The sequence below is a fragment of the Triticum aestivum genome, chromosome 1B (genome assembly GCF_018294505.1).
Source record: "Triticum aestivum cultivar Chinese Spring chromosome 1B, IWGSC CS RefSeq v2.1, whole genome shotgun sequence".
NCBI classification, from domain to species: domain Eukaryota; kingdom Viridiplantae; phylum Streptophyta; class Magnoliopsida; order Poales; family Poaceae; genus Triticum; species Triticum aestivum.
In genome coordinates, this window is record NC_057795.1 from 125,286,582 (window position 1) to 125,292,914 (window position 6,333).

Sequence of the window (6,333 nt, forward strand, 5' to 3'; positions counted from 1 at the left end):
TTTGTCGGCACAGCGGGAGGCTTTGCTGGTCTTGTTTTACCATTGTCGAAATGTCTTGTAAACTGGGATTCCGAGTCTGATCGGGTCTTCCTGGGAGAAGGTATATCCTTCGTTGATAGCGAGAGCTTATCATGGGCTAAGTTGGGACACCCCTGCAGGGTATAAACTTCCGAAAGCCGTGCCTGCAGTTATAGGCAGATGAGAATTTGTTAATGTCCGGTTGTAGATAACTTGACACTTGACCTCTTTAAAATACATCAACAGCGTGTGTAGCCGTGATGGTCTCTTTTCGGCGGAGTCCGGGAAGTGAACACGGTTTTGGGTTATGTTTGACGTAAGTAGGAGTTCAGGATCACTTCTTGATCATTGCTAGTTCACGACCGTTCTGTTTGCTCTCTTCTCGCTCTTATTTGCATATGTTAGCCACCATATATGCTTAGTCACTGCAGCAACCTCACCACTTTACCCCCCTTCCTTTCCCATAAGCTTAAATAGTCTTGATCTCGCGGGTTTTGAGATTGCTGAGTCCTCGTGACTCACCAGATACTACCAACAGTTGTAGGTGCCGATGATACCAGTGCAGGTGATGCAATCGAGCTCAGATGGGAGCTCAACGAAGGTCTTGATCATTGCTATGTTTTGTTTCCAGATGATCAGTAGTGGAGCCCAGTCGGGACGATCGGGGATCTAGCAGTTGGGTTATCTTCTTTTCTGTTGGCTTCGTCCGTAGTCGAACTATTTGTGTACTCTGAATGATGTATGATTTATTTTATGCTCATTGGTGAAGTGGCGATTGTAAGCCAACTCTTTATCCCATTCTTGTTCATTACATGGGATTGTGTGAAGATGACCCTTCTTGCGACAAAACCACAATGCGGTTATGCCTCTAAGTCGTGCTTCGACACGTGGGAGATATAGCCGCATCGTGGGTGTTACATGTTCCATACTCCCTCCATCCACGAATAAGTGTATATCTAGTTTTTGTTCTAAGTCAAAGTTTTAAAATCTTGACCAACTATATGGAAAAGGGTAGCAACATATATGACATCAAATTGGTATGTTATGGAAGTATATTTTAAAACAGATATATTAATGCTAATTTAGTGTCATAAATGCTACTACTTTTTTCTATAAAGTTGGTCAAAGTTTTAAAATTTTGACTTGGGGCAAAAGCTAGATGTACACTTATTTGTCGATGGAGGGAGTATGTGTCTAGTACGCAAATGACGATTTTTTGTCCAAAAGGACCACCTACTGAATTGAATTGCCAGAAAATATCACCTATGGGTCCAAATGACAGAAAGGACCAGCTACACTGTGGTGGCAGAAGTGCCAGCCCGACAAGTGGCACCTGTCGACACGCGCGGAGGCGGCAACCATTGCCGCCACAGGTCCAGGCGGCAAGAGCTGCATAAGATGATTCGGCGGCCACAAGCGAGCCACGACAGAATGTGGCTGGGCAGGTGGGCCCTGCCACCACACCACGAGGCGGCATTTGCTGCTACTGCTGCTCCACACGCCATGACAACAGTGCTATTGTTGCGGCCGGTGCGACTGAGGCTGCGGTAGGTGAATTTTGATGCCTTGTGCTGACACTCCCGTGCTCCTCTCCTTTATATGCGCTACAACTGCTCCCTGCGTAGACGCAATCTCTCTGGTTGCCTTTGCCTCTCTCCTCTCTCTCTCTAAGTCACCAATAATACATAGATAGAAAACCTAAGTAGCCACTCTCACTCATGATTTTGGGCGATTTATAGTTAGATTTTGAAGATGGTGAAGTTGAAGAAAAGATAGATCAAGGCAAGACCTATCCATTTTCGTTGGTTTCGTTCACATGCATGCTATATTTGTTTTGTCTGACTAGTCTCTAAATACGTACAGTCTTCTAATTTTTTTGCATTAGTTGAGCACTTTGTGAAGTCATTTGAAGCATTTTGACTAGGATTTGTCAGGAGAAGCGGACTAAGAAGTTGAAGACCAAAGTACAGGCTTTGCAATACATGGATTTTTTTGTGCATGCACAATGGAAATTAGTTAGTTTTTAGCTCACAAATTAGCTATGCGATGTTCTAATGCTTGGAAGTTAGTAAACTTTTAAGCCAAGATATCTTGTACTTATAGTACTTCTTTAGAAGAGTACGTTGAAGATGTTGTAGATCGATGTTAGCTCCGTTCATTATTACTATTTTTTCTGACATGCACGATGTTGTTAGTGTTGTCATTAAGTCATAATTAGAGATTGGGTTACAACCGGAATCTGGACAACAAATATTTGACTGTATTGTAGATCGGCGTTAGGCCTTTGAAATGTTTCAATTTAGTTTGACATGCAGGAATATTTAAATATGCTAAGTAAGAAAACATTTATGTTGTTACTGGTCATTGGATGATTAAATGTGTTGTTATTTCGTGTGCTATGTTTATTAATAAGTTGTATAGTTAGAAAACCATAGGTCTATTTTATTGTCTCGTAATAATCTAAGTTTTGTATATTAACTTACCTGGCCGATGATAGCAGTGCCATATTGTGTTAATTTGGTGTAGGTTGGTGTTGTTTGGTTGCCCAAACGTTCATCGTGTCAATGTTGCTGTCCTATTAACTGACCTGGCCAATGATAGTAGTGCCATATTGTGTTAATTTAATGCAGGCTGCTGAAGATAAGAAGAGAAAGTCTCAAGGCAGCAAGGCAACCCCGTTGTTTCTCTCCAATAAATCTAGTGCAGGCAATATGAAAATTACTCTTGATTAATCTTTCTAGTTTCCCCCTAATTAAATTATGATGCAATGATCGAGACACTCTCCACTATTGGTGATACAAGCCTACCAAAATCGCCATTAGAATCTGTTCAGTTTTCTTTGTCACGAATCAAATGAAAAAGATGTACGTTTGTCAAGCAATTAGTGGCTGAAGCAACAATGAAAATCATGGAGGAATCAGAGGTGCACATTCTTGCACAACAACTACTATTCGATGATTTCAGTGACGATGTAGCAAAGAACATTTTTTTTCTTAGATGCTTCACCATGCCGATGCCATCATCACCACCATGACTGCACCGTCGCCACCAGATTGGTCGTGGAGGGACTAGTGTTCTTATACGGGTTAGGATGCCAAGGTAATTCAAGGTGTGAGTAAAAGCCTCAATCCCGAGTCTTTGCAATTGATAGGGGAGTAACAGGTAAACCCATATCTGGCTGCATCCACGGGGAAACCCTTAATTGACTGTATGTGATAACTGGCGTGGGGAAGCTACAATTGGTGGTGGATGTGGCATGAAGTTTATGTTAGAGTATAACATGTTATGTATTAGGAACCACCCACTTATGCATGCGAAGGATGGATAGAGGATAGGATAGAGAGCGTTTGCTCCACACATGTTGCACATGTCATTTTTGTAGTGATGACTTCGAAACACTCAAGAACACTTTACTACCCAAGCACCGTCCTACTAACTTAGTCTAATTTATTCCTGCTTTTACCTTCTTGTTCGTAGTGTAGTAAACACTTTTAATCTAGTTTCTCTAGCAATTTATAGAGTAGACTATTTCCAAACTCTGGTTTGGGTGCATACGTGACTGCGTTAAGTCACACCGTAGTTGTGGGGTTTGTGGTTCCTTCCTTTCCGCTCCCTATGGGTTCGACACTTACTTATCATGAAAGTTGTACAACAACCCTATGCACTTGCATGGCATCAAGAAACAATGGCACTGGAAACTAAACATGGCACTGAAAGTGCATAAATCTGAGAATAAAACATTACCTGAAGAGACATTTGAACTATTCTACCTTAAAAAGACAAAGAAAGATGGCTTGCTTGGTGACAACCAAAACATGATTTAGGCGGGGTTTGGGCAAACACATTGACCTCGTCCCATTTGGCAATTCCGAGACCCAAAATAAGGTAAGACCTTCAATGCTCCTAAGAATTTAATGAATAATTTGGATGTCCACATCAAAGCATGTGGATATCGACAAACGGCTTAGATAAGAATCTAGGCATACAAAAACATGAAACAAATGAAAATGAAGCACCAAAACCAAAAGCTTGAATTAAGTTCACATGAAAGGAAAATGAAGAATGATGCACGATGAGCCAGGAGTTCCAAGGCATCGTTCATGAAGGAATCATTGGTCGAGGACATGGAAGAAAAATAAGAAGCTTCACATGAAGAAAATGAATAGTTGATACGAACATTGGGAAAGAGTTGGTAAAGTGCAATTGTAATGCAATTCCTTGCCAAAAAGGATTAGCATAACGACAAAATGTTGAGGATACCACTTGGAAAGGTATGGATCCAACATTTGACAATGAAGAAACTTCGAGTACACAAAATAAACCTAAGTGCTATTGGAATTCCCAAACCAAGATTCCAAAATTTGGTTATGCAATCTGGCATAATTGATACAAGGAGCTGCAAGGAGAGGGATGGGAATCGGTTAAGATATAGAAAATTGTAGCCGAAACAATCCAACCGACAAAGATCTCACTTTCTTATATACAACCCCTTTCAACACATAACCAAAACTTCACAAACTCATCTACCTCAGACTGTTGAAGCTACAACGATATTAGATCTGGGATAGTACACCAAGATCCACCCAGTACCGGCGCCCGCGAGAAAATAGTATGGAAACAATATAAAAAAACTTACAACCTCAGGCAATGGAACTGAAACGGTATCAAATCTGGCACATATACCAACAAGCACATCAAGAGAACATGAAATCCGATGCATCAAAAGCTTACCTGATCTGTAGAAACATGAGGCATCAGATACACCAAATATAAGGGTTGTTACACCTCATCAACTACCCGCAAGAAATTAATATCGCAATGATTCTAAAACCCACGAGAATCTAAAAGGTTTTTGAAGGGGATAATGAATAGATCACAACACTTCTGTCACACTACCTTACCAGAGGGAGGGCGGGTGGGGAAAGAAGTAAAAATAATTCCTACTATCCAAAAACTACGTGATAAGAAATTACCAAAATTGTTTTTATAGACTCAACAATGACCAACAAAGCGATCCTACAGTCGGTACTTACCTGATACCAACTTTTAATGCCCAAGATGCAATCATTGTCTCACCAAAGACTTTGCAATCCTCGCTAATACTAGAAGCGCATATTATTTGGCCCAACATATGACTTCAAAAAATACATGCACTGTCATATGCTAGTGAACAGAGGTGGAATATCACAACAAGCACAACTAAACAAGATAGAACAGGTTAATATGAGTGAACAATAGGGCAAACTATTGGGGAACGTAGTAATTTCAAAATTTTCCTATGCACACGCAAGATCATGGTGATGGCATAGCAACGAGAGGGGAGAGTATTGTCCACGTACCCTCGTAGACCGTAAGCGGAAGCGTTATGACAACGCGGTTGATGTAGTCGTACGTCTTCACGATCCGACCGATCCAAGCACCGAACGTACGGCACCTCCGAGTTCAGCACACGTTCAGCTCGATGACGATCCCCAGGCTCCGATCCAGCAAAGCTTCGGGGTTGAGTTCCGTCAGCATGACGGCGTGGTGAAGATGATGATGCTCTACCGGCGCAGGGCTTCGCCTAAACTCCGCGACGATATGACCGAGGTGGAATATGGTGGAGGGGGGCACCGCACACGGCTAAGGAACGATCCGTAGATCAACTTGTGTGTTCTGGGGTGCCCCCTGCCCCCGTATATAAAGGAGGGAGGGGGGAGGCCGGCCGGCCCTTGTTGGGCACGCCAGGAGGAGGAGTCCTCCTCCTAGTAGGAGTAGGACTCCTCCTTTCCTACTCCTACTAGGAGGGGAAGGAAGGGGGAGAGGAGGGGAAGGAAAGAGGGGGGCACCGCCCCCCTCCTAGTCCAATTCGGACCAGAGGGAGAGGGGGCACGCGGCCCTTCCTGGCTGCCCCTCTCTCTTCCCACCAAGGCCCATGTGGCCCATTAACTCTCCGGGGGGGGTGGGGGTTCCGGTAACCCTCCGGCACTCCGGTTTTCTTCGAAATCACCTGGAACACTTCCGGTGTCCGAATATAGTCGTCCAATATATCAATCTTTATGTCTCGACTATTTTGAGACTCCTCGTCATGTCCGTGATCACATCCGGGACTCCGAACAAACTTCGGTACATCAAAACTTGTAAACTCATAATAAAACTGTCATCGTAACATTAAGCGTGCGGACCCTACGGGTTCGAGAACTATGTAGACATGACCTAGAACCATTCTCGGTCAATAACCAATAGCGGGACCTGGATGCCCATATTGGTTCCTACATATTCTACGAAGATCTTTATCGGTCAAACCGCATAACAACATACGTTGTTCCCTTTGTC